The sequence below is a fragment of the Oncorhynchus keta genome, chromosome 34, assembly GCF_023373465.1.
Source record: "Oncorhynchus keta strain PuntledgeMale-10-30-2019 chromosome 34, Oket_V2, whole genome shotgun sequence".
Taxonomy (NCBI): domain Eukaryota; kingdom Metazoa; phylum Chordata; class Actinopteri; order Salmoniformes; family Salmonidae; genus Oncorhynchus; species Oncorhynchus keta.
Window position 1 is genome coordinate 25,821,420 of NC_068454.1, and position 24,470 is coordinate 25,845,889.

A 24,470-nucleotide genomic window follows, 5' to 3' on the forward strand; every position below is an offset into this window, starting at 1 on the left:
CATTTAAGTCATTTAGCAGACGCTCTTATCCAGAGCGACTTACAAATTGGTGCATACACCTTATGACATCCAGTGGAACAGCCACTTGCATCTAAATCTTGTTAGGGGGGTGAGAAGGATTACCCTTACTTACCCTATCCTAGGTATTCCTTGAAGAGGTGGGGTTTCAGGTGTCTCCGGAAGGTGGTGATTGACTCCGCTGTCCTGGCGTCGTGAGGGAGTTTGTTCCACCATTGGGGGCCAGAGCAGCGAACAGTTTTGACTGGGCTGAGCGGGAACTGTACTTCCTCAGTGGTAGGGAGGCGAGCAGGCCAGAGGTGGATGAACGCAGTGCCCTTGTTTGGGTGTAGGGCCTGATCAGAGCCTGGAGGTACTGAGGTGCCGTTCCCCTCACAGCTCCGTAGGCGAGCACCATGGTCTTGTAGCGGATGCGAGCTTCAACTGGAAGCCAGTGGAGAGAGCGGAGGAGCGGGGTGACGTGAGAGAACTTGGGAAGGTTGAACACCAGACGGGCTGCGGCGTTCTGGATGAGTTGTAGGGGTTTAATGGCACAGGCAGGGAGCCCAGCCAACAGCGAGTTGCAGTAATCAAGACGGGAGATGACAAGTGCCTGGATTAGGACCTGCGCCGCTTCCTGTGTGAGGCAGGGTCGTACTCTGCGGATGTTGTAGAGCATGAACCTACAGGAACGGGACACCGCCTTGATGTTAGTTGAGAACGTCAGGGTGTTGTCCAGGATCACGCCAAGGTTCTTAGCGCTCTGGGAGGAGGACACAATGGAGTTGTCAACCGTGATGGCGAGATCATGGAGCGGGCAGTCCCTTCCCGGGAGGAAGAGGAGCTCCGTCTTGCTGAGGTTCAGCTTGAGGTGGTGATCCGTCATCCACACTGATATGTCTGCCAGACATGCAGAGATGCGATTCGCCACCTGGTCATCAGAAGGGGAAGGAGAAGATTAATTGTGTGTCGTCTGCATAGCAATGATAGGAGAGACCATGTGAGGTTATGACAGAGCCAAGTGACTTGGTGTATAGCGAGAATAAGAGGGCCTAGAACAGAGCCCTGGGGACACCAGTGGTGAGAGCGCGTGGTGAGGAGACAGATTCTCGCCACGCCACCTGGTAGGAGCGACCTGTCAGGTAGGACGCAATCCAAGCGTGGGCCGCGCCGGAGATGCCCAACTCGGAGAGGGTGGAGAGGAGGATCTGATGGTTCACAGTATCGAAGGCAGCCGATAGGTCTAGAAGGATGAGAGCAGAGGAGAGAGAGTTAGCTTTAGCAGTGCGGAGCGCCTCCGTGATACAGAGAAGAGCAGTCTCAGTTGAATGACTAGTCTTGAAACCTGACTGATTTGGATCAAGAAGGTCATTCTGAGAGAGATAGCGGTAGAGCTGGCCAAGGACGGCACGCTCAAGAGTTTTGGAGAGAAAAGAGAGAAGGGATACTGGTCTGTAGTTGTTGACATCGGAGGGATCGAGTGTAGGTTTTTTCAGAAGGGGTGCAACTCTCGCTCTCTTGAAGACGGGAGGGACGTAGCCAGCGGTCAGGGATGAGTTGATGAGCGAGGTGAGGTAAGGGAGAAGGTCTCCGGAAATGGTCTGGAGAAGAGAGGAGGGGATAGGGTCAAGCGGGCAGGTTGTTGGGCGGCCGGCCGTCACAAGACGCGAGATTTCATCTGGAGAGAGAGGGGAGAAAGAGGTCAGAGCATAGGGTAGGGCAGTGTGAGCAGAACCAGCGGTGTCGTTTGACTTAGCAAACGAGGATCGGATGTCGTCGACCTTCTTTTCAAAATGGTTGACGAAGTCATCTGCAGAGAGAGGAGGAGGGGAGGATTCAGGAGGGAGGAGAAGGTGGCAAAGAGCTTCCTAGGGTTAGAGGCAGATGCTTGGAATTTAGAATGGTAGAAAGTGGCTTTAGCAGCAGAGACAGAGGAGGAAAATGTAGAGAGGAGGGAGTGAAAGGATGCCAGGTCCGCAGGGAGGCGAGTTTTCCTCCATTTCCGCTCGGCTGCCCGGAGCCCTGTTCTGTGAGCTCGCAATGAGTCGTCGAGCCACGGAGCGGGAGGGAGGACCGAGCCGGCCTGGAGGATAGGGGACATAGAGAGTCAAAGGATGCAGAAAGGGAGGAGAGGAGGGTTGAGGAGGCAGAATCAGGAGATAGGTTGGAGAAAGTTTGAGCAGAGGGAAGAGATGATAGGATGGAAGAGGAGAGAGTAGCGGGGGAGAGAGAGCGAAGGTTGGGACGGCGCGATACCATCCGAGTAGGGGCAGTGTGGGAAGTGTTGGATGAGAGCGAGAGGAAAAGGATACAAGGTAGTGGTCGGAGACTTGGAGGGAGTTGCAATGAGGTTAGTGGAAGAACAGCATCTAGTAAAGATGAGGTCAAGCGTATTGCCTGCCTTGTGAGTAGGGGGAAGGTGAGAGGGTGAGGTCAAAAGAGGAGAGGAGTGGAAAGAAGGAGGCAGAGAGGAATGAGTCAAAGGTAGACGTGGGGAGGTTAAAGTCGCCCAGAACTGTGAGAGGTGAGCCGTCCTCAGGAAAGGAGCTTATCAAGGCATCAAGCTCATTGATGAACTCTCCGAGGGAACCTGGAGGGCGATAAATGATAAGGATGTTAAGCTTGAAAGGGCTGGTAACTGTGACAGCATGGAATTCAAAGGAGGCGATAGACAGATGGGTAAGGGAGAAAGAGAGAAAGACCACTTGGGAGAGATGAGGATCCGGTGCCACCACCCCGCTGACCAGAAGCTCTCGGGGTGTGCGAGAACACGTGGGCGGACGAGGAGAGAGCAGTAGGAGTAGCAGTGTTATCTGTGGTGATCCATGTTTCCGTCAGTGCCAAGAAGTCGAGGGACTGGAGGAGGCATAGGCTGAGATGAACTCTGCCTTGTTGGCCGCAGATCGGCAGTTCCAGAGGCTACCGGAGACCTGGAACTCCACGTGGGTCGTACGCGCTGGGACCACCAGATTAGGGTGGCCGCGGCCCACGCGGTGTGGAGCGTTTGTATGGTCTGTGCAGAGAGGAGAGAACAGGGATAGACAGACACATAGTTGACAGGCTACAGAAGAGGCTACGCTAATGCAAGGAGATTGGAATGACAAGTGGACTACACGTCTCGAATGTTCAGAAAGTTAAGCTTACGTAGCAAGAATCTTATTGACTAAAATGATTAAAATGATACAGTACTGCTGAAGTAGGCTAGCTGGCAGTAGCTGCGTTGTTGACACTACACTAATCAAGTCGTTCCGTTGAGTGTAATAGTTTCTACAGTGCTCCTATTCGGGGCTAGCTGGCTAGCTAGCAGTGTTGTTTACGTTACGTTGCGTTAAAAGAACGACAATAGCTGGCTAGCTAACCTAGGAAATCGCTCTAGACTACACAATTATCTTTGAAACAAAGACGGCTATGTAGCTAGCTATGTAGCTAGCTACGATCAAACAAATCAAACCGTTGTACTGTAATGAAATGAAATGAAAATGTGATACTACCTGACCGGGTTGTTGAATTCGATTCAGTAGACATGTGTGTGTGGTGACGTTGGCTGAGCTGTTAGCTGTTAGCTGTTGGCTAGCTAGCAGTCTCCTACGTTAAGGACGACAAATGTGGCTAGCGAACCTCAGTGAATTAAGATAATCACTCCGGAACTACACCTCTAAACTACACAATTATCTTGGAAACAAAGACAGCTATGTAGCTAGCTAACAAGTGTTCCCGATGACATAAAACACATAACAAATGTTCCCGATGACATAAAACACACCAACAGAAGTGTTCCAGTGACATAAAACACATAACAAGTGTTCCCGATGACATAAAACACATAACAAGTGTTCCCCATGACATAAAACACATAATAAGTGTTCCCGATGACATAAAACACATAACAAGTGTTCCCAGACATAAACATAACAAGTGATTCGATGACATAAAACACATAACAAGTGTTCCCCATGACATAAAACACATAACAAGTGTTCCCCATGACATAAAACACATAACAAGTGTTCCCCATGACATAAAACACATAACAAGTGTTCCCGTTGACATAAAACACATAACAAGTGTTCCCTGATGACATAAAACACATAACAAGTGTTCCAGTTGACATAAAACACATAACAAGTGTTGACATAAAACACATAACAAGCGTTCCCGATGACATAAAACACATAACAAGTGTTCCCGATGACATAAAACATAACAAGTGTTATGACATAAAACACCAAGTATTTCCCATGACATAAAACACATAACAAGTGTGACATTAACAAGTGTTCCCATGACATAAAAACACATAAGTGTGACATAAAACACATAACAAGTGTTTGACATAGTAAAAACACATAACAAGTGTTCCCAAGTATGACATAAACACATAACAAGTGTTCCCTGATGACATAAAACACATAACAAGTGTTCCCGATGACATAAAAACACATAACAAGTGTTCCTGATGACATAAAACACATAACAAGTGTTAAAACACATAACGATGACATAAAACACATAACAAGTGTTCCTGGATGATGTTCCTGATGACATAAAACACATAACAAGTGTTCCTGATGACATAAAACACATAACAAGTGTTCCCCATGACATAAAACACATAACAAGTGTTCCCGATGACATAAAACACATAACAAGTGTTCCCCATGACATAAAAACACATAACAAGTGTTCCCGATGACATAAAACACATAACAAGTGTTCCTGATGACATAAACACATAACAAGTGTTCCTGATGACATAAAAACATAACAAGTGTTCCCCATGACATAAAACACATAACAAGTGTTCCTGATGACATAAAAACACATAACAAGTGTTCCCTATGACATAAAACACATAACAAGTGTTCCCGATGACATAAAAACACATAACAAGTGTTCCAGATGACATAAAACACATAAGTGTTCCCTGATGACATAAAACACATAACAAGTGTTCCCGATGACATAAAACACATAACAAGTGTTCCAGATGACATAAAACACATAACAAGTGTTCCCGATGACATAAAACACATAACAAGTGGATGACATAAAACACATAACAAGTGTTCCTGATGACATAAAACACATAACAAGTGTTCCCGATGACATAAAACACATAACAAGTGTTCCTGATGACATAAAACACATAACAAGTGTTCCCGATGACATAAAACACATAACAAGTGTTCCCATGACATAAACACATAACAAGTGTTCCCCCATGACATAAAACACATAACAAGTGTTCCCCATGACATAAAACACATAACAAGTGTTGTTCATAAAACCATAACAAGTGTCCCATGACATAAAACACATAACAAGTGTTCCCGATGACATAAAACACATAACAAGTGTTCCCGATGACATAAAACACATAACAAGTGTTCCTGATGACATAAAACACATAACAAGTGTTCCCGATGACATAAAACACATAACAAGTGTTCCCTGATGACATAAAACACATAACAAGTGTTGATGACATAAAACACATAACAAGTGTTCCCGATGACATAAAACACATAACAAGTGTTCCCGATGACATAAAACACATAACAAGTGTTCCCGATGACATAAAAACACATAACAAGTGTTCCTGATGACATAAAACACATAACAAGTGTTCCTGATGACATAAAACACATAACAACTATGACATAAAAACACATAACGAATAAGTGTTCCCGATGACATAAAACACATAACAAGTGTTCCAGATGACATAAAACACATAACAAGTGTTCCCGATGACATAAAACACTTAACAAGTGTTCCGATGACATAAAACACATAACAAGTGTTCCCGATGACATAAAACACATAACAAGTGTTCCCTGATGACATAAAACACATAACAAGTGTTCCCGTTTGACATAAAACACATAACAAGTGTTCCCGATGACATAAAACACATAACAAGTGTTCCAGATGACATAAAACACATAACAAGTGTTCCCGATGACATAAAACACATAACAAGTGTTCCCGATGACATAAAACATGATGAATGGATACAGATATGTTTCCAGTCATGTTCATATGATCTCAGACATAAATGACTGCAGTTTAAGACCATCCATAGAACGTACTATATGCCAGTGAAACTGAATATCATGCACTCAGAAGTTGTATTCTGTTGGAGGTGTAAAGCACAAAAGGGGACACATTTCCATATGTTGTCTTGTGAAGGCTGGCTGAATTCTGCCAAAGAGTATGTTCTTTTATCTCAGCAATTCTACAGATTCTCCATTCTAATAATACTTTAGACTTTTACTCAAGTAGAATTTTAATGGGTGACTTTCACTTTTGTGAGTAACTTTCTATTAAGGTATCTATACTTTTACTCAAGTATGACAATTGGTTACTTTTTCCACCACTGTACATATTACCTAAATTACCTGGACTAACCTTTGCCCTGCACATTGACTCTGTACCAGTACACCATGTATATAGCCTCGTTACTGTTATTTTATTGTTGCTCTTTAGTTATTTGACATTTTTCTATTTTATTCATTTTTATTTATTTATTGAAATTTACACTTTAATCAAAGACCACCTTCTGTCTACCAAAATCTACTATTGTGTACCTTAGCAGCACTTCCCTTCCTCCTTTTCTACAAGTTCATTTATTTGTTTACATCAATTTATTTAGTAAACACTTATTTTTTTCTTAACTGCATTGTTGGTTAAGGGTTTGTAAGTAAGCATTTCACTGTAAGGTCTACACTTGTATTCAGCGCATGTGACAAAATGTGATTTGATTTTTGGGGCTTTTAATAAAGGGGACCCATTTGGTTTGGTAATGTAACAGGTGAATATTTACTTATCGTGAAGGCTATGAGCTGGGGTCGTGCACGTCCTATAATAAACTAAACAGGTGCAGCTAACGGTACAAGGCATACCGGTATGTGGATATTAGCTTGTTCAGTAGCCAGTCTGCAGTTGCTTTCCATGTGCATGCTGTCAAAAGGCACTGTCAACTAACACCAAAACACTCAATCACTGTACAGTCAACTTTCCACACACAGGTCATTTGCACACATACTATTAGTTTAATGGTATGCTTCTAATCCAGTTATGTTAGCTTTGCAAATCTAGCAGCTCTTGCTAGTACTACAGCAGCGTTTGTAGTCTGTCTGTCAGCCATCTAACAAATAGTGGGCAAGCTCAGCTATGTTACCGGCGGCAGCAGGGCTTGGCCCTAGCCTGGGGAAAGTTTGTACAAGGTCTGAGGCAAACCAAATGTAACTTTAACTGTGAACTATTAATGTGGTTTCAACCCATTCTGTTTTTATTACAGGGGAAGAAATGTTCAGACATTTACAAGATCAAATAATCACCAAATGGGATCTTGTTGGAAGTTCAGGGAAAGGATGTGTCTCCAATGCAGGTATATGCTCTATGAGATTTGGGGCTAACAGATGAGGTGTATCAGGATGCGTCTCCAATGCAGGTATATGCTCTATGAGATTTGGGGCTAACAGATGAGGTGTATCAGGATGCGTCTCCAATGCAGGTATATGCTCTATGAGATTTGGGGCTAACAGATGAGGTGTATCAGGATGCGTCTCCAATGCAGGTATATGCTCTATGAGATTTGGGGCTAACAGATGAGGTGTATCAGGATGCGTCTCCAATGCAGGTATATGCTCTATGAGATTTGGGGCTAACAGATGAGGTGTATCAGGATGTGTCTCCAATGCAGGTATATGCTCTATGAGATTTGGGGCTAACAGATGAGGTGTATCAGGATGCAATGGTGCTCTCAATGCAGGTATATGCTCTATGAGATTTGGGGCTAACAGATGAGGTGTATCAGGATGCGTCTCCAATGCAGGTATATGCTCTATGAGATTTGGGGCTAACAGATGAGGTGTATCAGGATGTGTCTCCAATGCAGGTATATGCTCTATGAGATTTGGGGCTAACAGATGAGGTGTATCAGGATGTGTCTCCAATGCAGGTATATGCTCTATGAGATTTGGGGCTAACAGATGAGGTGTATCAGGATGCGTCTCCAATGCAGGTATATGCTCTATGAGATTTGGGGCTAACAGATGAGGTGTATTTGGGGCTAACAGGATGTGTCTCCAATGCAGGTATATGCTATGAGATTTCTAACAGAGATTTGTCTCCAATGGGCTATGAGAACAGATGAGGTGTATCAGGATGCGTCTCCAATGCAGGTATATGCTCTATGAGATTTGGGGCTAACAGATGAGGTGTATCAGGATGCGTCTCCAATGCAGGTATATGAGATTTCTATGAGATTTGGGGCTAACAGATGAGGTGTATCAGGATGCGTCTCCAATGCAGGTATATGCTCTATGAGATTTGGGGCTAACAGATGAGGTGTATCAGGATTTGGAGCCAGTAATTAAGTTGGGTATTGTCTCATAGCTTTGCACTAAAACAGAGTTTATGAAGACTAGTACAATAAGGTGTTTTATTATTATACTTTTTCTCCCCAATTTCGTGGTATCCAATTGGTAGTTACAGTCTTGGCTCATCGCTGCAACTCCCATATGGACTCGGGAGAGGTGAAGGGCCCGGGCCTCCACAGGAGTCGCTAGAGTGAGATGGGACAAGGACATCCTTGTCAGCCAAACACTGCCCTAACCTGGACGACGCTGGGCCAATTGTGCGCCGCCCCATGGATCGCGGCCGGCTGCAACAGTGCCTGGACTCAAACCAGGATCTCTAGTGGCACAGCTAGCAACTGCAATACAGTGCCTTAGACCACTGCGCCACTCAGGAGGCCACAATAAGGTGTTTGACAGTATTGAGACCCAACCACTGAGTGACTCAGCACTCACTCTCTTCCCTTCCCTGCCTCCCCTCCTATCTTCCTCTGGTCCTCCCTTCAGATGGTCAGTAGAACATTGATGACTCTTTGCTGTGGGCGAATGCGTCGGCAGAAGTCCCGGATGACGTCTGTGAGTCCAGCACAGTCAAAGAACTACCAGGTAACCAACTACATCTACTACCGCCTAATAGCCCAGTTAGTTACACATGTTCTACCCGAGCTTGCTGGGTATTCCTAGACTTGAGGAGAACCTGGGGTGTATTCATTATGCCGATTCTCTTTCACTCATTTGGTCTCGCCCTTATCTCCTTGTTTCTGTTTACCCAATCTCTCTCCCTCACTCTAACCTCCTGCTCCCACCTCACTCTACCCTCCTGTTCCCACCTCACTCTCCACCCCTCACTCTACCCTCCTGCTCCCACCTCACTCTCCACCCCTCACTCTACCCTCCTGCTCCCACCCCTCACTCTACCCTCCTGCTCCCACCTCACTGTCCACCCCTCTCTACCCTCCTGCTCCCACCTCTCACTCTACCCTCCTGCTCCCACCTCACTCTCCACCCCCTCACTCTACCCTCCTGCTCCCACCTCACTCTCTACCCCTCTCTACCCTCCTGCTCCCACCTCTCACTCTACCCTCCTGTTCCCACCTCACTCTCCACCCCACTCTACCCTCCTGCTCCCACCTCTCTCCACCCCTCTCTACCCTCCTGCTCCCACCTCACTCTCCACCCCCTCACTCTACCCTCCTGCTCCCACCTCACTCTCCACCCCCTCTACCCTCCTGCTCCCACCTCTCACTCTACCCTCCTGCTCCCACCCCTCACTCTACCCTCCTGCTCCCACCTCACTCTCCACCCCTCTCTACCCTCCTGCTCCCACCTTTCACTCTACCCTCCTGCTCCCACCTCACTCTCCACCCCTCACTCTACCCTCCTGCTCCCACCTCACTCTCTACCCCTCTCTACCCTCCTGCTCCCACCCCTCACTCTACCCTCCTGCTCCCACCTCTCACTCTACCCTCCTGCTCCCACCTCACTCTCCACCCCTCTCTACCCTCCTGCTCCCACCTCTCACTCTACCCTCCTGCTCCCACCTCACTCTCCACCCCTCACTCTACCCTCCTGCTCCCACCTCACTCTACCCCTCTCTACCCTCCTGCTCCCACCTCACTCTCCACCCCTCACTCTACCCTCCTGCTCCCACCTCACTCTCCACCCCTCTCTCGCCATCCTCCCTCCCACTGTAGTTTTTAAAATTTTACAGGTGAGTCTATGAACCCAGATGGTATCAAACTGTTGAGGCTCGGTACTTAATGTAATCTCCAATTGAAAATAACTTACACTAGAAATGACACTCAATTTAATGGGAGATGGGTATATACCCATACAAAAATGTATGGTCTGCTGGACATCCGTAAGGACGGCATCACTCCCTTCAAAGACGGCCTGGAGATGGAGAAATGCTTCAGTCCCTTCAGTCTACTTGTGTAATAATAACACTTGTTATAACCACTGTCCTCTCTTTCGTAGTAATACTCAGGTCTCAGAACTTTGTTTCTATTAGCTGCTGCATCTCACCTGACCCACGACCAGGGACCAACCAGACGACGACTCTGCATTACATTTGGAATGGAAGTATTATATGATGCCCAAACCAAGTCATGTCTATGGGGTTGACAGAAAGGGTGCTGTGACAGTGTTACGGTATTGATCTTATTGATTATGGTGTTCAACTTTGAGTATTGCAGTGTTCTATTAACTGGTATATTCAGGAAGTACCCATCAGAACATTCAGATAGAAATGTATAGAGTAGAGCAGATATGCCTCTGTCATGCAGAATACACAATATGTTAAATTTCTATCTGGGACATTCTATGTCTCACAGTTTGCTGCGGGATGATTTTTAAAACTCTGCGATGACAATGTTTCCATCCACTTATCTGTTGTTGATAAACTCTCAGGTCTCCATTTGCTTGGTTTACAGTTACATTATGCAGCAGTCATTAGATTCATCAAATATCTTTTAATGTTACACCATTGTCCTTTTTCTTGAATAAATACGCTACATGACCAAAAAATGTGGACAGCTGCTCGTCGAACATCTCATTCCAAAATCATGGGCTTTATTAAGGAGTTGGTCCCCCCTTTGCTGCTATAACAGCCTCCACTCTTCTGGGAAGGCTTTCCACTAGATGTTGGAACATTGCTGTAGGGACTTGCTTCCATTCAGCCACAAGCATTATTGCGGTCAGGCACTGATGTTGGGCAACTAGGTCTGACTCGCAGTCAGCATTCCAATTCATCCTAAAGGTGTTCAATGGGGTTGAGGTCAAAGCTCTGTGCAGGCCAGTCATATTCTTCCACACCAATCTCGACAAACCATTTCTTTATGGACCTCGCTTTGTGCACACAAGTCATTGTCATGCTGAAACAGGAAAGGGCCTTCCCAAACTGTTGCCACAAAGTTGGAAGCAGAGAATCTTATAGAATGTCATTGTATTCTGTAGCGTTAAGATTACCCGTGACTGGAACTAAGGGGCCTAGCCCAAACCATGAAAAACAGCCCCAGACCATTATTCCTCATCCACCAAACTTTACAGTTGACACTACGCACTGGGGCAGATAGCGTTCTAGCATCCACCAAACCCAGATTCGTCTGTCGGACTACCAGATGGTGAAGCGTGATTCATCACTCCAGAAAACGCATTTCTATTGCTCCAGAGTCCAATGGCGGCAAGCTTTACACCACTCCAGCCGACGCTTGGTATTCCGCATGGTGACCTTTGTCAAATTTGCAGCTGCACACGTGCCTAACTGACTTGTTGGAAAGGTGGCATCCTATGACGGTGCCACGTTTAAAAAAGTCAGCTCTTCAGTAAGGCCATTCTACTGTCAATGTTTGTCAGTGGAGATTGTATGGCTGTGTGTTCCACTTCATACATCTGTCAGCAACGCGTGTGGCTTAAATGTCCGAATCCACTCATTTGTATGCATGTATATATGTGTAGTTTACCTCAAAAGCTTGTTCTGTCACATTCATTGAAAGAAAATGTCAAATATTCCAAACCGGTAGTTACATTATTTTATAAATGATTTACAAATGATAGTGCAAAGTTTCAGCTTCTGTAAGTAGAGTGAAGAAAAAAAACATTACAATTTCTATAAGCTGCACCAAACAACATAAAAAAGAACCCATCCAAAAGAGTGTTGCTTTAAGGCAAGCGTTTCACACAGTCTGGTTCATAGTGCAAGATCCCCACACACCATCCTACCAACAGCTGATAAAAGGTAGACCCTTTGTGATCATGTAGTTTTGGGTATCAGTTTTAGATAAAGTGAAAGACAAAAGAACAAAGACTTCTGTGATGGTAGGCCCTCAGGTCAATGTCTGTATCCCAGACAGGGTGCTCTGTTCTGGGCTAGTCATCCTTTATCTCCTCCTCTCCTCCCTGGTAGTGGCGGTACTCTGGCTTCAGTTCCCATGTACTCTTGTGCGTCCCTTTAGTGTTGTACACTCCTATCTCCCTCAGGATCTCCTTCAAGTAGGTCTACAGGAAACACACAGACAAACATCTCTCAGAATCTCCTTTATAAATGTCTACAGCAGAGGCTCTTTCTACAGTGTCCATTTTCACACAGCTACAGCCTGCACCCTTACTCTGAAAACTAGAAGCATCTACCAGTGAGGCGAGTCTACCTGTTATTCTTAGTGTCAAAAGCCATTTGTTGTAGTTGATAATGTCCACCAGATGTCAATAGTGGGTAATGGTTGACATTCCTCCTCCAGATACAGGTCTACAGTATGTGTTCTGATCCTGTTCAACTTATTACGGTATGACTAATCAGGCCTCAGGTTACAATAGTTCACCCTGGAGAAGGTTACAGTGGTGGAGTCTAATTGATCCTGGAGAGAGAGGGTTACAGTGGTGGAGTCTAATCGATCCTAGAGAGAGAGGGTTACAGTGGTGGAGTGTAATCGATCCTGGAGAGAGAGGGTTACAGTGGTGGAGTGTAATCGATCCTGGAGAGAGAGGGTTACAGTGGTGGAGTGTAATCGATCCTGGAGAGAGAGGGTTACAGTGGTGGAGTCTAATCGATCCTAGAGAGAGAAGGTTACAGTGGTGGAGTCTAATCGATCCTAGAGAGAGAGGGTTACAGTGGTGGAGTCTAATCGATCCTAGAGAGAGAGGGTTACAGTGGTGGAGTCTAATCGATCCTAGAGAGAGAGGGTTACAGTGGTGGAGTCTAATCGATCCTGGAGAGAGAGGGTTACAGTGGTGGAGTCTAATCGATCCTAGAGAGAGAAGGTTACAGTGGTGGAGTCTAATCGATCCTAGAGAGAGGGTTACAGTGGTGGAGTGTAATCGATCCTAGAGAGAGAAGGTTACAGTGGTGGAGTGTAATCGATCCTAGAGAGAGAGGGTTACAGTGGTGGAGTGTAATCGATCCTAGAGAGAGAGGGTTACAGTGGTGGAGTGTAATCGATCCTAGAGAGAGAAGGTTACAGTGGTGGAGTGTAATCGATCCTAGAGAGAGAGGGTTACAGTGGTGGAGTCTAATCGATCCTAGAGAGAGAGGGTTACAGTGGTGGAGTGTAATCGATCCTAGAGAGAGAAGGTTACAGTGGTGGAGTCTAATCGATCCTAGAGAGAGAGGGTTACAGTGGTGGAGTCTAATCGATCCTGGAGAGAGAGGGTTACAGTGGTGGAGTCTAATCGATCCTAGAGAGAGAAGGTTACAGTGGTGGAGTCTAATCGATCCTAGAGAGAGAGGGTTACAGTGGTGGAGTCTAATCGATCCTAGAGAGAGAGGGTTACAGTGGTGGAGTCTAATCGATCCTAGAGAGAGAGGGTTACAGTGGTGGAGTCTAATCGATCATAGAGAGAGAGGGTTACAGTGGTGGAGTCTAATCGATCCTAGAGAGAGAGGGTTACAGTGGTGGAGTCTAATCGATCCTAGAGAGAGAAGGTTACAGTGGTGGAGTGTAATCGATCCTAGAGAGAGAAGGTTACAGTGGTGGAGTGTAATCGATCCTGGAGAGAGAGGGTTACAGTGGTGGTCTAATCGATCCTGGAGAGAGAGGGTTACAGTGGTGGAGTCTAATCGATCCTGAGAGAGAGGGTTACAGTGGTGGAGTCTAATCGATCCTGGAGAGAGAGGGTTACAGTGGTGGAGTCTAATCGATCCTGGAGAGAGAGGGTTACAGTGGTGGAGTCTAATCGATCCTAGAGAGAGAGGGTTACAGTGGTGGAGTCTAATCGATCCTAGAGAGAGAGGGTTACAGTGGTGGAGTCTAATCGATCCTAGAGAGAGAGGGTTACAGTGGTGGAGTCTAATCGATCCTGGAGAGAGAGGGTTACAGTGGTGGAGTCTAATCGATCCTGGAGAGAGAGGGTTACAGTGGTGGAGTCTAATCGATCCTAGAGAGAGAGGGTTACAGTGGTGGAGTCTAATCGATCCTGGAGAGAGAGGGTTACAGTGGTGGAGTCTAATCGATCCTGGAGAGAGAGGGTTACAGTGGTGGAGTCTAATCGATCCTAGAGAGAGAGGGTTACAGTGGTGGAGTCTAATCGATCCTAGAGAGAGAGGGTTACAGTGGTGGAGTCTAATCGATCCTAGAGAGAGAAGGTTACAGTGGTGGAGTGTAGAGAGAGAGGGTTACAGTGGTGGAGTCTAATCGATCCTAGAGAGAGAGGGTTACAGTGGTGGAGTCTAATCGATCCTGGAGAGAGAGGGTTACAGTGGTGGAGTGTAATCGATCCTAGAGAGAGAGGGTTACAGTGGTGGAGTCTAATCGATCCTAGAGAGAGAGGGTTACAGTGGTGGAGTGTAATCGATCCTAGAGAGAGAGGGTTACAGTGGTGGAGTCTAATCGATCCTAGAGAGAGAGGGTTACAGTGGTGGAGTCTAATCGATCCTAGAGAGAGAGGGTTACAGTGGTGGAGTGTAATCGATCCTAGAGAGAGATGGTTACAGTGGTGGAGTGTAATCGATCCTAGAGAGAGAGGGTTACAGTGGTGGAGTCTAATCGATCCTAGAGAGAGAGGGTTACAGTGGTGGAGTCTAATCGATCCTAGAGAGAGAGGGTTACAGTGGTGGAGTCTAATCGATCCTGGAGAGAGAGGGTTACAGTGGTGGAGTGTAATCGATCCTAGAGAGAGAGGGTTACAGTGGTGGAGTCTAATCGATCCTAGAGAGAGAGGGTTACAGTGGTGGAGTCTAATCGATCCTAGAGAGAGAGGGTTACAGTGGTGGAGTGTAATCGATCCTAGAGAGAGAGGGTTACAGTGGTGGAGTGTAATCGATCCTAGAGAGAGAAGGTTACAGTGGTGGAGTGTAATCGATCCTAGAGAGAGAGGGTTACAGTGGTGGAGTGTAATCGATCCTAGAGAGAGAGGGTTACAGTGGTGGAGTGTAATCGATCCTAGAGAGAGAGGGTTACAGTGGTGGTGTGGAATCGATCTTGGAAGGCTGAGCAGAACCGCTCGCAGCGCATACTCACTTATGGTCATGAAATCAGACAGGACAGTGAACAGGTTGCTGTTTGTGTGACTAACCACAGGTTGCTTGGTGACCTCCACCAGGTCTTTGATGTTGTAGTACTGGTGTTTCTCAAAGGCGGAGAAGAGCATGTCCATCACCTGCTGTCTGTCTGCCCTCACCATCCTACCTTCAGCCCTCTTCTTCTTCTCATACTCCACCTACACAAAACAACCCACGGAAAACCCACACAGGGGCAAGGAGGGAGCATGGTAGAAGTGCACATTACAGTTCCAAATGTGTATTGATCCAACACTACAAAGATATGGAACCTTCAGGAGCATGCAAGCAGACACACACTGATTTTAACATGTGATATTGTAGTGTTCTTACGTTATTAACATGGTTGGATACAGGCTTGAAGTTGTTAGTGACAGCCCTGTCCATCTGCTCGGTCAGACGCTGGGGCTTGGTAGACACCTCAATCTGTAATCTGAGGAGAGGAGGATACATTCTAGAACACTGTCACAGAACTGTTTGAGAGAACCTGAGAAATTATTAAAATGAATGAAGACAGGGTCTTATTGAGAGAAGCAACCCAGTGGGCAGAGCACTGAATATAAAAAAAAACAGAACAATAGCATCCACTATGCTGTACAATGGTTGAATAACGCATATAGCCATTCAGTATAATGTACAGTACTGGCACTGCTGTGCACATACAGACACCAAGGCAGACATGCATGTGCTCAAACACACATGGAGAGGCTCTACCCAAAATTACAATCAACTAATTGCACCATTATCGCAAAAATGGAAGAAGCAAGTTGAAGGGGAAAAGTAAAGAACTTGTCGGTATATCAGTTTAATATAAAGGAACTTTTCTTTACTTTTACTTTTTTTTTTTTTTTTTTTTACAGCTATGCCATATAGATGGCCAAATAGTTAGGAAGAGATTTTTGATGCCACATTCCATGCCACATGGTTTATGAACTGATATGCAAAATGACAACTTAAAAAAAAAATGTTTTTCCAATTGAAATGATTATAAAAATTGCAACCAATAGAATGTATATACAGTTGAAGTCGGAAGTTTACATACAGCTTAGCAAAATACATTTAAACTCAGTTTCACAATTCCTGACCTTTAATCCTAGTAAAGATACCCTGTCTTAGGTCAGTTATGATCACCACTTTATTTTAAGAATGTGAAATGTCTGAATAATAGTAGAGTGATTTATTTCAGTTTGTATTTCTTTCATCACATTCCCAGGGTGTCCGAAGTTTACATATACTAATTGAGTGTTCGGTAGCTTTGCCTTTAAATTGTTTAACTTAGGCCAAACCTTTCAGGTAGCCTTCCACAAGCTTCCCACAATAAGTTGGGTGAATTTTGGCCCATTCCTCCTGACAGAGCTGGTGTAACTGAGTCGGGTTTGTAAGGCCTCCTTGCTCGCACACGCTTTTTCAGTTCTGCCCACAAATTTTCTATAGAATTGAGTTTAGGGCCATTGTGATGGCCATTCCAATACCTTGATTTTGTTGTCCTTAAGCCATTTTGCCACAACTTTGGAAGTATGCTTGGGGTCATTGTCCATTTGGAAGACCCATTTGCGACCAAGCTTTAACTTCCTGACTGATGTCTTGAGATGTTGCTTCAATATATCCACATAATTTTCCATCCTCATGATGCCATCTATTTTGTGAAATGCACCAGTCCCTCCTGCAGTAAAAAGCACCCCCACACCTTCCTTCACGGTTGGGATGGTGTTCTTCGGCTTGCAAGCCTCCCCTTTTCCTCCAAATATAATGATGGTCATTATGGACAAACAGTTCTATTTTTGTTTCGTCAGACCAGAGGACATTTCTCCAAAAGTATGATCTTTGTTCCCATGTGCAGTTGCAAACCGTAGTGGCTTTTATGGCGGTTTTGGAGCAGTGGCATCTTCACAAGGTCCTTTGCCGTTGTTCTGGGATTGATTTGCACCAAAGTACTTTCTTCTCTAGGAGACAGAACGCGTCTCCTTCCTGAGCGGTATGACTGCTGCGTGGTCCCATGGTGTTTATACATATGAACGTGGTACCTTCAGGCGTTTGGAAATTGCTACCAATGATGAACCAATGTTGTGGAGGTCTAGAATTTGGCTGATTTCTTTTGATTTTCCCATGATGTCAAGCAAAGAGGCACTGAGTTTGAAGGTAGGCCTTGAAATACATCCACAGGTACACCTCCAATTGACTCAAATTATGTCAATTAGCCTCTCAGAAGCTTCTAAAGCCATGACATCGTTTTCTGGAATTTCCCAAGCTGTTTAAAGAGAGTCAACTTAGTGTATGTAAACTTCTGACCCACTGGAATTGTGATACAGTGCATTTTAAATGAAATAATCTTTCTGTAAACAATTGTTGGGAAAATTACTTGTGTCATGCACAAAGTCGATGTCCTAACCGACTGCCAAAACTATAGTTAGTTAACAAGACATTTGTGGAGTGGTTGAAAAAGGGGTTAATGACTCCAACCTGAACTGTATATGGGGGATACAACCATCCCAGCTCTGCAGAGTTTGCTGCGAAGAGACAATGAAGAGTTTGCTTGGGCCAAGAAACACAAGCAATAGACATTAGACTGGTGGAAATCTGTCCTTTGGTCTGATGAGTCCAAATTTGAGATTTTTGGTTCCAACCGCTGTGTCTTTGTGAGACGCAGAGTAGGTGAACGGATGATCTCCGTATGTGTGGTTCCTACTGTGAAGCATGGAGGATGTGGTGTGATGTGCGAGGTGCTTTAATGGTAACAACGTCTGTGATTTGTTTAGAATTCAAGGCACACTTAACCAGCATGGCTACCACAGCATTCTGCAGTGATACGCCATCCCATCTGGTTTGCGCTTAGTGGTACTATCATTTGTTTATCAATAGGACAATGACACAAAACACCTCCAGGCTGTGTAAGGGCTATTGGACCAAGAAGGAGAGTGATGGAGTGCTGCATCAGATGTCCTGGCCTCCACAATCACCCGACCTCAACCCAATTGAGATGGTTTAGGATGAGTTGGACCGTGGAGTGAAGGAAAAGCAGCCAACAAGTGCTCAACATATGTGGGAAAGACTGTTGGAATATAATATAAATGTATGTATGTATGTATGTATGTATGTATGTATGTATGTATGTATATATATATATATATATATATATAAAAATAACACACAGGAGAGAGAACAGTTGCCATAGCACACAAGGAACAGTTGCTATAGCAATCCCTGCCAACCTCTGCTCCCATAAAACTGAATTGAGAACAGTTATACACCATTATTAGATATTCTCTTGGAGTTCGCTATGGCTACTGTTCCTCCCACATCTACTAATCTCACTCAGAAATGAAACCAGGAGACATAGTAAAATAAAGCATCACCAATAGGCTGTCACCTAATTACAGTACCAGTCAAAAGTTTGTACACACATTCTCATTCAATGGTTTTTCTTTATGTGTACTATTTTCTACATTGTAAAACAATAGTGAAGACATATCTATGAAATAACATATATAGAATCATGTAGTAAGCAAGTGTTAAACAAATCAAAATATATTTTATATATTTGAGATTCTTCAAAGTAGTCACCGTTTGCCTTGACAGCTTTGCACACTCTTGGCATTCTCTCAACCAGCTTCATGTGGAATGCTTTTCCAACAGTCTTGAAGGAGTTCCCACATATGCTGAGCACATGTTCGCTGCTTTTCCTTCACGCTGCAGTGCAACTCATCCCATTTGGGTTGACGTTGGTTGAGGTCGGGGGGATTGTGGAGGCCAGGTCAGCTGACGCAGCACTCCATCACTCTCCGGCTTGGTCAAACAGTCCTTACACAACCTGTAGGTGTGCCTTGAATTCTAAATAAATCACAGACAGTGTCCTTAGCAAAGCACCCCCACACCTCCTCCTCCATGCTTCACGGTGGGAACCACACATGCAGAGATCATCTGTTCACCTACTCTGCATCTCACAAAGACACAGCGGTTGGAACCAAAAATCTCAAATTTGGACTCATCAGACCAAAGGACAGATTCCCACCAGTCTAATGTCTATTGCTTGTGTTTCTTGGCCCAAGCAAGCCTCTTCTTATTGTCCTTTAGAAGTGGTTTCTTTGCAGCAATTTGACCATGAAGGCCTGATTCATGTAGTCTCCTCTGAACAGTTGATGTTGAGATGTGTCTGTTACTTGAACTTTGTAAAGCATTTATTTGGGCTGCAATTTCTGAGGCTGGTAACTCTGGGTCTTCTTTTCCTGTGGCGGTCCTCATGAGCGCCAGTTTCATCATTGTTTATTTGATTTATTTACCAGGAAGTGTCACGCCTTGGTCTTAGTGTTTTGTGTTTTCGTTGATTGTTTGGTCAGGCCAGGGTGTGACATGGTTTGTTTTGTTATATTTCTTATTGGGGTTTTGTGGTTATTGGGATTGCGGCTGATTAGGGGTGTTGTATGGGCTTGGCTGCCTGAGGCGGTTCTCAATCAGAGTCAGGTGATTCTCGTTGTCTCTGATTGGGAACCGTATTTAGGTAGCCTGGGTTTCGCTTTGTATTTCGTGGGTGATTGTTCCTGTCTCTGTGTAGTTTCACCAGATAACCTAATTACAGCCTTTCACGTTCCATTTGTTGTTTTGCTTTTGTATTAAGTTATTTCATGTATCGCTCTTCATTTATTAAAGACATGAGCAACCACCACGCTGCATTTCGGTCCGACTCTCTTTCTACAAACGAAGAACGCCGTTACAGGAAGGGCTCAGTGAGATTTAAAATCACTTTTTCAAGAGCGTCCTGGCGAAGATAGGCAGCACCAAGTCATTACAAAATTACAGACAAACATGAAAAACTACAAGTAATCTAGTAAAAACCATAGAATTCACACGAGTATAACAAAATCAAAAACAGCAAATTAAAAACATTGACAGGTCAGGGAATCAGTCTCAAGATCATTCATCAGTGATTTAAAAACACCAATCAGGACAAGTTCTTCCAGTTTAAAAGTATTTTTTAAGGCGTTCCAAGACGATGGCGCAGAGTACATAAAGCCCTTTTACCAAATTCAGTTCGGACATTTGGAACAGTTAGCAGGATAAAGTCCAGCGAAGGAAGAGAGTACCCACCACATTTCTGAACAATAAAAATGCCCAAATAAAAAGGTAGTAAACCCAAAATTGCTTTGTAAATAAAAGTATACCAGTGTCTGAGCCTACGAGTGACTAGAAGGTCAGCCAACCCTCGTATACAAAGTGCAGTGGTGCGTAAGGGTTTTGCAGTGGTGCGTAAGGGTTTTGCAGTTTAAAATAAATCTCAAAGTGCCATGGTAAAGGGTGTCAATTGATCTCAAACACTTCATATATAAAATATCCCCATAGTCTAGTAAAGGCATACATGTAGCTGATACTAGCCTCCTGGCTTCATAAGAAAAACAGGCCTTATTCCTAAAATAAAATCCCAATTTCAATTAAATTTTTCTGTAAGTTGTTGAATATGCAATTTAAAAGAGAGGCCGTCATCAATTAAAATTCCAATATATTTATATGAGGTTACAACCTCAATCTCCTTGCCCTGACAGGTAGTAATAGGTGAAAGGTTCAGAGGTCTGTTTCTTGATTTAGAAAACACCATAAGTTTAGTTTTGTCAGGATTGAGGATAAGCTTCAATTGACACAAGGTATGTTAAACAGTATAAAAAGCAGTTTGCAAGTTCTGGAAAGCTTTTGTAAGAGACGAGGCACAACAGTAAATAACAGTATCATCAACATAAAAAGAAGTTGCGCATTTTGGACATTTTTGTCTAAATCATTTATATAAATAGTGAATAAGAGAGGGCCAAGTACAGAGCCTTGGGGCACACCATTATTAACAGACATAAGCCCATCAAATTGAGTTGTATCAGACAGATAGTTAGGAAACCATGCAACTGCTTGCTCTGAAAGACCTACACTCGACAATCTCTGCCTTAGTATAGCATGATCAACTGTATCAAAAGCCTTAGAGATATCAATAAAAAGTGAGACACAGTGCTGTTTTTTGTCAAGGGCTTCAGTGATATCATTTAAAACCTTCATGGCTGCTGTAATTGTGCTATGCTTCTTCCTGAAGCCTGATTGGTACATTGATAAAAATAGAGTTAGTAAATAAAAACTCTTTGCGCTTGATAGATTTTGCGACTCCACTTGAAGAAACTTTCAAAGGTCTTGAAATTTTACGGATTGACTGACCTTTATGTCTTAAAGTAATAATGGACTGTTGTTTCTCTTTGCTTATTTGAGCTGTTCTTGCCATAATCTGGACTTGGTTTTTTACCAAATAGGGCTATCTTCTGTATACCACCCCTACCTTGTCACAACACAACTGATTGGCTCGAATGCATTAAGAAGGAAAGAAATTCCACAAATTAACTTTGAACAAGGCACACCTGTTAACTGTTAACTAAAATGCATTCCAGGTGACTACCTCATGAAGCTGGTTGCGAGAATGCCAAGAGTGTGCACCTCTGGCCTGCTCGCCTCCCTACCACTGAGGAAGTACAATTCCCGCTCAGCCCAGTCAAAACTGTTCGCTGCTCTGGCCCCCCAATGGTGGAACAAACTCCCTCACGACGCCAGGACAGCGGAGTCAATCACCACCTTCCGGAGACACCTGAAACCCCACCTCTTTAAGGAATACCTAGGATAGGATAAGTAATCCTTCTCACCCCCCTTTTAAGATTTAGATGCACTATTGTAAAGTGACTGTTCCACTGGATGTCATAAGGTGAATGCACCAATTTGTAAGTCGCTCTGGATAAGAGCGTCTGCTAAATGACTTAAATGTAAATGTGCAAAGCTGTCATCAAGGCAAAGGGTGCCTACTTTGAAGAATCTCGTATATGAAACATATTTTTCATTTGTTTAACACCTTTTTGGTTACTACATGATTCCATGTGTGTTATTTTATAGTTGTTATGTCTTCACTATTATTCTACAATGTAGAAAATAGTGCAAATAAAGACAAACCCTGAAATGAGTAGCTGTGTCCAAACTTTTGACTTGTACTGTATATTGAAATTGTATTGAATTTTGTTTCACTCACTTCTTCAGTTTCATATAGTTTTCATTGACGGCTGGTCTGCACTCCGCTCTCTGTACCACCATGCCCTCCAGACTGATCTTATCTGAAACAAAGACAATACGTTTCCTTTAAGGACCCACACACATCAATAGCAGAATGCTGTTTTAAATCACAGTGTATTCTTTCTTTCAATAAGTATTTTTCATATTCTTCAGCACCGTACTAAACATGCAGCCCAAATATATATATATATTTGACTGAACTGAATCACTTGACTGAATCAGTAGAGAAACAGGTGAAATAGGTGGAACCACCCAAGTTGAGTACTCCACAGCCAACACTCCAAATCTCCATCAACTGCCACTGGACTGCACATCAACAGCTTGCCATTTCAAAATATAGCGATTAATCTATTTGGCGTTTTCTTTGTCATTGTGTGTGTGTGTGTGTGTGTGTGTGTGTGTGTGTGTAACTATCCTTGTGGGCACCAGAAGTCCTCACAAGGATAGTAAAACAAGGAAAATTCAGACAAATAGGAAGGCATAGTTTTATGGGGTTAAGGTTAGGCTTAAGGTTATGGTTTGTTAAGAAAATTTGGATTTTGGATGGGAATCAATTGTTTGGTCCCTACAAGGATAGCAAAACAAAAGTGTGTGTGTGTGTATATGCGTGTGTGTGTGTCTAACAAGGGGGCCAGGATAGGTTCACACAATTGTATGAGACACTGTCATACAGAGATAAATAGTACACTCTGTCCAGACTGTCCAACAAACGCCAAAGAACAGCCAACCACCACTGAAGTCCAGTTGGTGTCTGTTTGTTGGCTAATCAGGTTTTGTTCTACTGAGAAAATGTCCAGTTAGCGTTTGTTGGTGCAATTACAAATCTGTGCACTTTTACCAGGTGGCTCCAGAGAAATCACGTCAGTCAATCCAATGTCACAGATCTCACCCACTCACTAATATCCATTCCTCATCTTTTTCACAAATGGATGCATTATGTGCAATTATTGCATGATAAGGGCTGAAACACTTGTCGGTGCATCTCCCTAAACACACAAACGCATTTCTCAACTTCAGAGCAGCCTGCCTCCATCTCCCCCTCTAGTCACTCACAGGCCCCTGGCAGAGATCATCTGGGTCAGGGCTGTATGGGAGAGAATAGTATACTGTAGATCTCCCCTCTACCTCATTTTCTCCACTCAAGGCTCCTTACGCTCTTCCAGTTCTCTTTTTCAACCTATCCCCTACTCTATACCCCTCTCAGTCTGCTCATGCCTCTTCTCCTGTAGGGTTGTATAAGACTGGGAGTGTTGAGGGTTTGTGTCTGTTTAGTGTGGAATGAATTAGGATAAAAACTTGCAGGTCCCAAGGGACACTGGTATGTAGGAGAACAAAGCTGAACATGCAGAGAAGGAGACAGAGATGGGAAGGAAGCAGAAAGAGAAGAGAACAGAATGAGAGGAGGAGGAGGGCACAGTGAGAGGTGGAATGGCCACAGCATTTGTTGCTCAAGGCTGTCGTGCTACGAGGGAGAGGAACAGGAGGAGAGAGAACGGGAGGAGAGAGAAGAGGAGAAAGAAGGGTGAGAAGGTCAAGCTACCGCCCACTCATCTTCTCCCACCATCTCTAACCTCTTATCTTCTCTAAGGACCCTCCATCTAAAAAGCACACACACTCACCCCCCCCTCCCACTGATATTCCCTAGACACTTCCCTCTGGATCTGAATATTCCAGGAGCCTTCAGATTTCTCAAGCCTCTGGTGAATTTCAGATAGACGCTAGACTACCAAAAACCCTCAGATAGAAAAGTGGCTATGGGAGGAGGAATGTGTTCGTAAATTGCAGTACTCATCCTTGAGGGGACAGAATAGCGACAAAGCCTGTAAAAAAAAAAGAGAGAGAGAGACAGAAAGAAAGAAAGAAAGGAGAGTGAGAACCTGAGAGGAAACCTGTTGACTAGATCGACTACTACTATCAGCCTGCGTACAGGAATCTTTCAGACCACCACGGTAGTCTCTAACCTTACGTCAAAAACAAACGCCTTATGAACCTGCTCATTAATGATGGCCCCATTGCGGTTTTTGTCCTATTGATAATCCACAGCA

At 44.3% G+C, this 24,470-nt stretch overlaps 1 protein-coding gene, 1 long non-coding RNA gene and 1 pseudogene across 3 annotated transcripts in view; 1 reads left to right on the forward strand and 2 right to left on the reverse strand.

Annotated features, from left to right (window-relative positions):
• Positions 1-24,470, reverse strand: part of LOC118366870 (ubiquitin-conjugating enzyme E2 E3-like) — a 181,088-nt gene that overhangs the window by 95,084 nt on the left and 61,534 nt on the right. The window lies entirely within an intron of this gene.
• On the forward strand, positions 7,310-8,778 carry LOC127915079 (uncharacterized). Of its 2 annotated transcripts, none has more exons than XR_008090151.1 (3): positions 7,310-7,642; positions 7,775-8,062; positions 8,290-8,778. It is a non-coding gene; the product is annotated as an uncharacterized LOC127915079 (long non-coding RNA). The 2 variants fall into 2 exon arrangements; XR_008090150.1 differs by lacking the exon at positions 8,290-8,778 and adding an exon at positions 8,160-8,250.
• LOC127915076 (general transcription factor IIF subunit 2-like) overlaps positions 11,877-24,470 on the reverse strand; it is a 31,731-nt pseudogene continuing 19,137 nt past the window's right edge.